Consider the following 12,168-nt stretch of genomic DNA (forward strand, 5'->3'; position numbering starts at 1 on the left):
AGGTTGCATAGTGTTGACATAGTTTATTATTATTTATGTGAAACCCACTTATGAAAATAAAGAGGTGAAAGGGGATAACATAACCCACTGGCACATAAACATCATGGCAAATATGAAGTCAGTAGTGAGAGTACACCTGCACACATCTTTACTAGTTTGCAGCCCTCTGTGCCCTTTGCCCCTGAAAAGGCTGTTTTATAAAAAGCACTTTTAAAGTCGATCACATGAACAATCCAAAAAGTAGGTTCGCAACTACAAGACTGGCACAAAATTCTTTAGATATTCATAGTGATGTTTTCCTCATGCAACACTGTTGGGATGACATTTGAGATTTTTGAGTGAAATGCATCAACAGCTATTAGATGGGTTGCTATGAAGCTGCATCGAGATTTAGTGTCAGAGGCGAGGCTAGTGCCTGCCACCGGCTGTGTGAAAGAGGTGAGGTGGCACCGGGTGTTGGGCAGAAGGGAATGAGTTTAATTTTGGTTTGTTTAGTGTTATTGTGAAACCAGTTTCTGCGGTCGTGTCACTGGAGGAAAAATTGTATTAATGACATGATTTTATGTTTGTATGTTAATGATTGCCGTTACATTTACTTTGAGCAACTTTTTTAACATCATGCTGGAGAATTGTGGGTGCTCCAAGCACTGTTACAATGTGCAGCTGATGACGGGGGTCATTATTTGGCGACATAACCCAACCTAGTCTAAAAGTGCAAAGCTATCAAAAGCACATAACAGTTCGTTCACCAGTAAAGTTTTGAAGGCGAAATTCTGCAGCCTATTAAAAGGCAGTGTAAATAGGCAAAGGCGTCTTTAAGGGTTCCCATCCCCTAGCCTAGTTTTCCCTCCCATTTTTCCAGCTGACTCTGCTCCACCTATCGTATACACCTGGCTGCCATTCTGTCTTATGAACTTTAGCTCTCATTGGCATCTCCAATCGACGTCTCTTTTTCTCCAATTGCTACTGTAGAGTCAGCTGTCACTCATCCTGTGTCTGACCTACCTGTTGACATACTGTACTTCAGCCTCAGTTTCAGCTCCACATTTCCTTTAGAGCCATCCTGCTTCACCTTCACAGTGATGCTGATCTGCATACACTCCCATCAACCCAAGTGGTTCTGCCACCTATACTTCCACCAGCTTCCCAATTGGTTCTTCAATCTGTCCCGCCAACATCCACCTATATGGGGCTATCACTTGCACTGTCAACATGCACTTGAACGCTTGCTCCTTCTCTGTCTGTTGTCCATACAGCGTTATCTGCCTTCTTGTTGCCACATTGCTCCATCGTGCTGTAGATTCTCTGATTGCCAATCTCTAATTGATTCTATCAGTTTGTCTTTCTTACCTGTGTTTATACACAGAAATAATAATGTTCCAAGGCTTTTCAGACGCCTACAGAAAAAAAAAAAATCTGCTATATTATCCCTCTTGTTTCTTCTTTTGTAAGCTCTAACAGACAAAAATTTAAGACGGCTTTGATTGGTGAAATGGAAGGCAGACATAAGAAGCTTAGAGATTGTACCCCGTTTCTCACACCAGCCTTAGAAGTTGCCTTCACAGAGCCCTAAACACAATAGCTGCCCCCACCGTCGCATGCCTTTGTGAGGATATATGTCAAAGATGTAACATCATACTCCAGAGTATCATTTCGACTCTCCACAGGTCACATTCCTTCATGACGGTGGTGGACGTGAATGGATTCACCCAAAGCAGAGAAAATTGGAAGAAAACAAAAAAAAAAAAGGACAAGAAAGGCGAAGAATGGCATCATGACAGCAAAGTCCACCAACGCTGTGCAGCATCTGGAATGGCTCATCCTTCCCTTCATACACATTCCTGTCTGACACACTTACAAAGCGCCATTGTACTAAATTGGATCTGACTCATATCCTTGCCGTTACCGACCCTATAAGTTACAATCGAATACACACCGCGACACACACAAACACACATTTGGCCTTGAGCCTCATTGGCTCAAGGCCAAATGTGGCCTCTGCATCGTTGTGCAAGAGTTATGGACTGACGGTTTTAATACTACCTGTAAATGATTCTCCGCTGTATGGAGAGGAGGCGTGAACTTCAAACGACGAAGCAAGAGAGACGCGGTGTGGTATAGTGTTGCTTCAATGTCGCGTAACCTGTGGTCGAAGAAGGCACGAGGTTAACCAAGCTAAGTGTATAATGCAGTTACCCTTTTACTAAAACGCTCGGTGTCTTCAGAGGGCACACGGAGGTCAGAGACCTCAGTGTCAGAGGCGGGAAAAGCACTTTTAAATTAAAGTAGTAGATTCCCATTATTCGATGTACAATATTGTTCATATTAAAACTCCTGAATGTCACACCCATTGTTTGTGTGATCTAGTACATAAAGCTGTATTAATGTCAGCTTAAGCAGTTAAAGTATTATCCTAAAAGACCTGAATGTTTGGAGTCATCATTGTGAGCCACTTTTTTATTATCTTTTTGTGCAACAAATATGAAAAACTTCTCGCACAAATTTAAATGTGTGTCCTAGTAGTCACTCCTTTAATTCGACAACAGGTTACACTAAATACAGTTTGCCAGTTTTCATTCGTGAACGTCATGTAAACTGAAGTTCAAAGGAAAACAGAGGTTTATTTTCACATTCACACATAAATAGACACAGTAAGCCTTTGCCCCGCAGTCATTGTAAAAAGAGTGAGCTGGTTTTTGTGGGAGTGTTATACCCACAGAGTTGCATGTCCCCAGGGTGGAGGTGTGCGTCCGCTAAATGGGACAAGAGTCGAAAAATCCCCAAATTCCCCCTGTGAATGGTACTGAGTAATTAATCTCCAGCAGGGGCTTGCCCTCCTCTCTGACATATGAGTGTCATGCAGGCTATGTGAGTGTGTGTGTGTGTGTGTGTGTGTATATGTGTGTGTGAGAGGGGTGTTTGATTGCCTCTCCCCCAGGCCTGCTCCATCATGTCCTGTTCTTCTTTTGATGTTTTCCTTCTCTTTTCACTCTGTTCCCCGTGTCGTATTATTCTTCCCTGCTTTTTGGTCTTAACCACTGAATCAAACAGTGAATGTGTGCCAAATCACTGCTGACAAGCTTATGCGTATAGGTCATGTACAGTAGATACAATGATAAGGCTTCTGCTTTACTTTTTCTTTTTTTTTTTTCTTCAAAGGTGAACTGTTCCTTTGATAACATACAAGTCATTGACTTTGCTGCTACTGTGGTTGATACTTTTAACAATACATCAATGACTGTATCATGTGAAAGAGGTTGTAGATACAACGCCACCAACAACTCAACACTCAAATAAACCACTACTAGTCCAGCATCAAATGGGCAGACAGAGACAGTTGGCAACTAGTTGGTTCCTTTAGTGGAGCAGATAAAGTAGGTGATAAAGAGTCAGATATTTTCCTCAAGTGGTAGTGAGAGGACTGGAGTTGCATTTTCAATGTGGCCAAAAACATGGCTTTAAATGAATACTGCTGCTCCATGTTTGCTAGATGTGTTAAGAGCATGGCTGTTTGCTCAGGTTGTATGTTTGCCATCGTAAAGGCCAATATATAGCAAGGTAAATACAGTATAGCCCAGTGTTCTCCATAATTCACACAGAAACTATTTCTAAACTATCAGACTGGGCCACAGTGAACCATGGAGGGACAATCTGAATCCAAGTGTAGCGCTGAAGGTGCAGTCCACATGTGGTACACCATTGTTACTGAGATGAAGGATGACCAAACGTTCCTTTTTGAACATGCAAATAGAAACTTGTAGTCAGCTCCATCATTACAGAACCTTTAAATAAACAGTTACAGGCCCAAAGGTCGGTTGGGATAATAATTCAGAGCATGTACCGGTAAGCTCTGATGCATTACCTGGAGCAAGAGTGAGTGGAAACCAATGAATATATATACTTTGAATTTAAACATGTGAACTATGTGTCTGAATTCATCATCAGTAAATACTGGAACATTTTATTTACCATAATTGTGCTTCTTTAAATAAAATCTTAATGGTGCGCTGTAGAGACAGCCTATGGTCTGTAACTTGAGAAGCAGCTATTTGTAACAGTGTGTGTGTGTGTGTGTGTGTGTGTGTGTGTGTGTGTGTGTGTGTGTGTGTGTGTGTGTGTGTGTGTTAGAAAGGAAGGGAGGAAAACCTGCCACATTAATGACAACCACAGAGTAAAGCTCCGCACAGTATTTATAGAGTCAGCTGGGCTTCAGAAGGCCACACTTGGAAAATCTGCAAACCACCAGTCATGACATAGGATCACAGACACACACACACACACACACACACACACACACACACACACACATATACACATGTCCACACATACGTTTGGTAAATGGCTTTTACCTATCATATCCATTCAGTATGTATAGTACACAATAAAATACCGTTTTTTACTGCAGTATTTAATGTCCGGTATATAAAATATATCCCTTGAAGGGTCTGATTATTTCCATTAATGAACCTTTTAATTAAACTCTTTCGCTATCAAAAAGCAAAATATGGCATTTCGAGTTGTCACATATTGTCCCACAACATTATCTTAACCAAACTGCATAAATTGAAACACAGTTAAAGCTTATGTCACAAAACTCGATAAAACATGTACTGTTGCACCTTCACCACTGCACCACTATAACAAGATGAAGTTGTCTTTGACTACTAGCAACTTCACTTTGACTTCATACCAGAGCAACGTTTGTGTTTACAGAGCTGCCAGGGAAACTGCACACACAAATATACACAGCATCAGCTGTGTCACATCAGTATCTGTATATGTTACAGAGGAAATGGAAACAAATGTGTAAACTCTATGGTACAGATTAAGAAATGTTACAATTGCATATGTTGTAAGGTTTTTTCCTATTACTCTGTTTATTTATTCCACTTTTCCTGTGCTTACTCTGGAATTAGAGTATGTAGCTGATCTCAAAACCACTGCTAAACCAGTACACTTAAAATCCAAATACAGTACCTATGTGTGATATCTTAAACATACAAAGCTCTCCTTCACAAAATGAGTTTATTCTCTGATTGACTGGAACATTTCTTTGGACCTGCTGGATCTTTTTGTAGTTTTAGCTTTGTAAAACAGGTGCTGCACTGTAGAGGAGTCATAACATAATTCACCAGCCATGTAATAAAATAACAAAATAACAAAAACAAAACTAAATCTCAGGTATTATTAGCATTGTTGTTATCAATTCTATGTAGATTAACCTGCAAATACCTTAAAAATAGTTAGTAAGTTAATGTTGTAGCTTTTTGTCTGGATTAAAATAAGTTGATACTATGACAAACCATCATATAACTCCTTTAATGAAATAATGCACCATTTACTAACGTAGTTTAGCAAAGGAAAAACTCCTCATGTAAGGTTAACATAATGATGCATGATATTTTTTAATAGCTTAAAGTACAGTATAGTCTGCTCTCCTAGGATCTTTCATAATAAAAGAAATGTTGTCTGTTCTTTAATATTAAATAAAGAGTCTAAGACTTTTTCAATAAGACCAGATCTCAAAGTACCAAATAAACAATAACATACACCATGCTACAGTAAACAAAATGTGTTTAAAGTGTGCATCAGTGTGTGTGTGTGTGTGTGTGTGTGTGTGTGTGTGTGTCTTTGTGCCTTGCTGTTGTTCGAGTATCATAGATTCATAAACAAGTGTGATGATGAAATGTGCGCTTGTTTAAATAGATTGCTTCACAAGAGACTGAATTTGGAAAGTGTTTCACAACTCACAAGATGTTTACGTGTCTGTGTTTATCTCTGCTTTTCTCTCTGTAGGTTTAAAATGTAGCTTCAAACTGAAATCACGCACCCCATGGCCATGATCTCCGAACGTCATGAAAAATTCACGCTTCAACTCTGAAACATAAATTCCCACTGTCGGCAGACACATTTTAAAATTGAAATGAGTGTTATTATTTGTTGAAGAAATGTAATTGTATCACAATGTCATTTAAACTGTGAGGTTTATAAAATGATAACACGCTCAGAGTGGAACTGGGAATCGAGCCACCAACCCTGGGGTTTGTCGATGACTGACCAGCTGAGTGCAAAAGCTCAAGCTTGCAATTCTCTTAAGTTTCTTGTTGAGCATGTTCCTTTTGCATCCACCTCTCTTAGGATTCAGGAGACAGCAGGATGTGTTGTTCTTCATACAGTATGTGAGTCATACAATCTGTGTTCTGTTCTGAATCTGCAGTTTCAGCGAAACACTTCAAGATTTGGTTTGTCCAGTTGGGGGCAACAGTAACTGCTGCAAAACTTGTGTGTTGACTAGACGGAGGGGATGGAAATCTTCTGCGGGTTCATCACTAGAAGTCCTTCAACCTTTCATCGAGAGCACTCAGGTATTTTTTAGTCCTCTAGGTTTGGACATTTATTCTCTGTTTTCTCTGAAAGGTTTTCCCCATGATCAGGTTGTTAAATGCAGAAAGGGAAAACACAGACAGACAATATTGTACACACAATATTGTTCTGATAAAAAACTGTAGTATTAAGTATTATGTTCAGTCATCTTGAGGCAGCGCTGCACAAAGTGTAATGCTGCAGTGAGGGGAGTGGGTTTCACAGCCCTGACAACTGACAACTTAGACTCCACCTAGGCCCTAACGTGGGAAAGTTGTGCACTCAGGCCCCATTTTTGTTCTTCCTTTCAGATCAATTCACAGTCTGTTGCACGAGTGATGAGAAGAGTGCACAAGGTCTGTTTGGGGGTTTTCAGCTTGCTACATTCATGTCGTCCTACACTCGAAACCAAGCATGTACTGACAACAGACATGAGTGGACGCTGGCAGGTTTTAGTCCCAAGGTCACAGCATGTTTTCTATAAAAGTAGCAGACATGCAGAGAGACCTACACAGAAGCACAATTACAACATGAAATTCAAGCAGCTGTAAACTGTAAACCATAAGGAAAAGTCAAGAAGAGAAATAAAAACCATGAAAGGTGTTTTGACAGTGCCTTTCACTGACTTACTACTATACTTCTCTACTCCGTGTGTCTCTCAGCTCAGCAGGACTTATGCTGTAGCAACAACCGGCTGCAGGATGAGGATGCTTAGCTTCATCCTGACACCTGGGAGGCAGATTCAAACATTCAGACAGACACAACGCCCCACAAGTCACCAGGACGTACACAAAGACTCTGCAAAGACAAACCTTTCTCAGCATCTCTCTCTCTCTCTCTCTCTCTCTCTCTCTCTCTCGCTCTCTGTTTGCTGAGTTTCAAGGCCAGAGGAGTCTCTATGGTCCAGTAACTTCTATTATCATTCCTCAGCTCACCTTCCTCCCCAAATTCCTCCTCTTTGTACTTTAAAGGTTTAAGATGGTGTTGTCGCACTAAACGTTGTGCAATGTTCCATGTGGCTCGTTGCACACAGGAATTAGAAACACTGCTGATCAAAATGGGATAAAACCACATGATGTAATACATTTCTATGACAGAGCCACAGTGAGGGTTCGTTATTTCCTCCATAATAATAGTTACATGGTGGTTGTGTGTAGATGCTCAGGACAGCATTAGTGCTACTTTGTTTGAAATGAAGTAATAAAGTAAATTACTGATGAACCATGCCATTTTCAAGGCTTTTACATTTAAAATGTTTGGAAAAAGCTATTTTCTATTTGGCAAATTCCTCTTTGTGAATGAGGCCCATTCCCTGTAGTCTTCGGTGTGATTTTAGGAGGAAGAGGAGTTGTGTTCAGGTATTTAGCAGGTCGCAGAAAGCCACAGCTAAATTCGACCTCTGTTGCCATCAGTTTTTTTTATCCCCGACTTTTATTATTATTATTATTTGCAGGCTGCCCCAGTTCAGGTCATACCTTCTTATTTACACATAATAATGCAGTGAAATTGAAAATGGCTGTATAAATAAAAAAGTGAATATTTTTATAGGAAATAACATTTCCAAATGAAAAAATGACTTTAGAAAACAGAAATGGAAAATGTCTTTTTTTTTCACACAGGGATATCACAGTTTAGTAGTAGTAGTAGTTAGCACTGTTGCCTCACAGCAAGTAAGGCCTGGCTTCGAATGCACTTTCTACGTGGAGTTTGCATGTTCTCCCCGTGCCTGCGTGGGTTCTCTCTGGGTCCAAAGGTACAGGTGTGAGTGTGAGGAGCTATGTGTCTGTGTGTCACATGCCTCTTTGGTTCATTTCTAGCTCCCACAGCTTGTTCTTCAGCCCCAGTTTGTCAGCTCCCCACTCTCCGTCGGTTTGTCTTGTCAGTCTTCACAGAGCTGCTCACTCATTGCTGTGTTTTGTCAGCCTCGCGCCCGTCTCTCCGTCCACCACGCCTTGCGTTAGCCTTTGTCTGCCGCTGTTTGCTCTGGAGAATTGTCCGTTGTTTTGGACTTTCTCTGGTAATGACTCTGTTTAGTTGTCTGTGTCTGTTTTTGCGTCACTGGTCCAGCGGTCTATTTTTAGTCCTCCCTTACCTCACCTTTGTTATTCTAGCTGCTCACCTAGGCTCAGGTTCTTAGCAGACTGTTGTTGTTTTAATGTCTTTAAGTTATTGATCTGATCTTTTGGTATGTTTATTAAGTTAGTTCCTCAGCTACAGTTGCTTTGTGTTTTAGTGTTTTTGCAGTGAAACGTCTGCACGAAATCTTTAGGATGAAATGATCTCCATCAACCTCTGAGGCTGTGGAAATAGCGAGCATGGTTAAAAATACCTGTGATACTGAAATGGTTCATCAAATAACGTCAGATTGCTTCATTTTAAATCCATTATCATATTATACTTACGCAAAATTACAAAAGATGTCAGACTGCTCAAATACTGATAAAGATACCTGAGAAAATATTCCACTCTCTCCGGATTTATTTTATTTAACTTTTTTTGGTGTGTTTTGCGTGTGTTGGTATGCTTATTGTTAAGACATCACCAAATGCCTTATCACTTTGACTCTGCAGCTTTTGAGCTCATGCATCCATCCGTTACTATCAGTGACCCGCTGGTTTTTCCCTCACTGACACACACAGACTGTGTGCAGGTAAAATGAGCAAACACCTCTGATGTCCTGATTCAGGCTTCACACGTTGTAAACAGACTGTTTTGGCAGATTGTTCTCAGGAAATGTCCGCTTTATTTATTTTTGGTAGATATAACCTGAGTGTTTGTTTGTTTCACCGGGCATTCCAGTCAGCGATGACGTTAGTTGACTCATCAACATGCAGGACGTGCTGAGATCTGAGGAAGCAGCGAGTTTACAGATATTTAATCTAATCTACAAGTCAAACCAGTTCTCCAAAAGGAAAGGTTGAGTGTCCCACTGCACTTACTTGTGTAGTGATGCATTTTACTATTCAATCACAATTCAGTTTTTACATTAATGGTTTGATAATAAACGTTTTAAAATAAGTCTTTACTCCCTGCTTACACTGCCACTGTACTGTGAAGACAGTCTGGATGACGAGGCTTGTGTCTTTGGCTGTTCCCAAACGTCTGAGTAATTCGTCAACAGTCGCAATAACAGATCACTGATTAGATTCCACTGTGTGTGTGTGTGTGTGTGTGTATGTGTGTGATGACTCAGTGAGTCTGTCTCAATGTACAGCGTGGAACAGGCGGACTCTGCCAGCCAATCCTAGTTTCTTTTTTTTCTATGCAAACACAATCCTTCCAAAGTCGCAGGGATTGACAGGGTGTTAGAGTAAGAAGTGAAGGAGTCGGTCCAAATCTCTGTCTCTACAATTGGTGCGTAGTTGCTTGGGAACAAAGTGTTGTGAAAACACATGTGCATGTATTTTGCCACAGATCTGCATGAAGTGGGATTCCTATACTTATCAAAACTTTACTGAACAATGAAGAAATGAAAACTCCTGGATGTGTACCAAAAGCTTTCGGTTGGTTCGCGGTCTAACTTAACTCCAGCTCAAATTTCAAACATGCAAACAAGTATGATATAAAACGTTTTTATTAATTGAGACAATTTAAAATTAATAATTCTGTAAAGTGTGAAGTATCTTTATTTATGCATACGTGTGCAGCTGTGTGTCTGTGTGTGTTTGTCTGTGCGTTGTACACCCTTCTGATTATACTCCAGCCATTACGTGCTGGAAAGTTCTAATGGCATTTCCCCCCCCCCGCAACTGCACAGCTTGTCTCTAAACGCGTATTCCCCCCTTGCTGACATTCCCATGATGCTTGTCTCCTTTAGCCCCCGTTGCGCTCCTCTGTCTGCGACTGTCCAGTTCTTCATTGTGATGTTCTTGCAGCAGATGGGGGGCCTTTCAGTAACATCAGCTGGGGCTTCAGCCCACCAAGACATTAGTCATGCCTCGAGGCTACCAGGGACACAAGAGGGCTAATTGGAAACAGATCACACACTCACACTTCACATCACATTTACACGTGCAGTCACGCACACAGACAAGTGAACCCACATGCAGGCCATTACACACACACACACACACAAAATATCTCACACTTAATTACTTAGAGCCTCACACTAATACACTCTCACACAATGCGTCGCACACACTTGCACTCTCTGTCTTTCAGAGGCCCATCCGTCGCCCCAAAGTAAGCACCTCAGGGTGAGGGAAGGGGGTCAGTTCATTGTTTCTTATGAAGAGCATGTGAAACAAACAAGGGACTCCACAGAAGGGTAGTGAGACAGGGATGAAGGGACACAAAGAAAGAAAATCCTCCACCTCCATTAATGTGGCTTTTCCTCTTTCTGTAGAAAGGACAGCTCCGTCCTCATCCATACTGTGTGAATCCAGCACAGCGTAAACCTCTAATGGCAAGCACACGCAATCCCTGATCTGCTGCTCCCACAGTCGGCGAACGGCCTCTCAATTAGCTCATCAAGTCGTGACAGGTGGTTACACTTTCGATGAGCCAAATTACAGGTTATGTCCAGGCACGTCTCTGGATGACGAAACCTGAATCGCGGTAGTTTGTTGACCAGGTTAACGTTTCAAGTGGTTAACCTTCACTCACACTTTGTGGTTTTCTTCCCTACGACAACTTGACGTCACCTGGAATCCCCCATATGAAAGCACAACTGAACCAGAGGGACAGTATCACTGCTACTAAGTCACTGGAGAATCAAATGATGGGATTTGGGTGTAGTGTTTTATTCATGTCCAACCAGTGCACCATCCACATTAATATTCTTAGAGGAAATTATAGTGCAGATAGGACAAGTGGCAGCATGAAGCTCAAATGGGCAGCCATGAGTCAACTATGTGTATTATGCTGTAGCAGTGACAGATGACAATTAATGTAATTCACTTGAAGCTGGAGATTGTTTGTCTTCTTGTTGTGTCATGTTGCTTAAAGTAGCCAAAGAACTACCACCTTCAGCTATCCTCTGTAATCCTTTAATGCATCGCAGTTTGAGTCTGTCAGCTACAAGATGGGAGTGTTACCAAATGTTGCTGCCTTCAATACAGGTATTTCAACACTCCTAAATACTACACAGCCCAACTCTATCCTCTGCTCGTGTCATAATTACTACAGTGCACTTGAGGTACATAACTACAATCAGCTACTGTTAGTTATAATAACATGTTGGCACAAACAAGGAGCGTAAGGAGGTCTACTGAAGTAGGACACAGCAGGGATTCAAACACCAGTCTCCCGCATGTAGTTTCTTACCACTACACTATCCAGCCTTGCTTAGTAAGACCCTATGTATTATGATACAGCATATAAGCACAACGCAATGAAATTCAGATGCAGCAGTGAGTGAGAATATCGTACCTTGAAACTCACAGTCCAGAAAAAATGTAATAAATTACTCTATGTTTTCTTTTCTTTATGTGTATATTTGTATTAACTACAACAGAGAATGTGCTGTGTGTGAATAAAAAAATTTGAAAATGATATGCAACAATATATGATACCATGTACAATATGCCACAGGATAGGAAAGGAAGTTGAAACCTGCTGGTTAGAGCCAAGGTGACTTCCAAAATCTCTGCCTTGGCGTGGGTTTGTACATTTCTCTCTCGCTGCCAGAGGACGAAGAAACAGAGTGGAGGATGTCATTCAGTATCTGCCAATTAAATGATGCCCTGGAGCATGCCTTGCTAACGCAGTTAATTTGTGTATATTTAAGGATAGCAGTTTGGCGGTGCAGCACTAGTGGAGGCGGGTGGGTGGCTACAGTTCCTGTTCTCCACATCAGCCGCACCG

Source organism: Anabas testudineus, chromosome 3 (assembly GCF_900324465.2).
Source record: "Anabas testudineus chromosome 3, fAnaTes1.2, whole genome shotgun sequence".
In the NCBI taxonomy this organism is placed as follows: domain Eukaryota; kingdom Metazoa; phylum Chordata; class Actinopteri; order Anabantiformes; family Anabantidae; genus Anabas; species Anabas testudineus.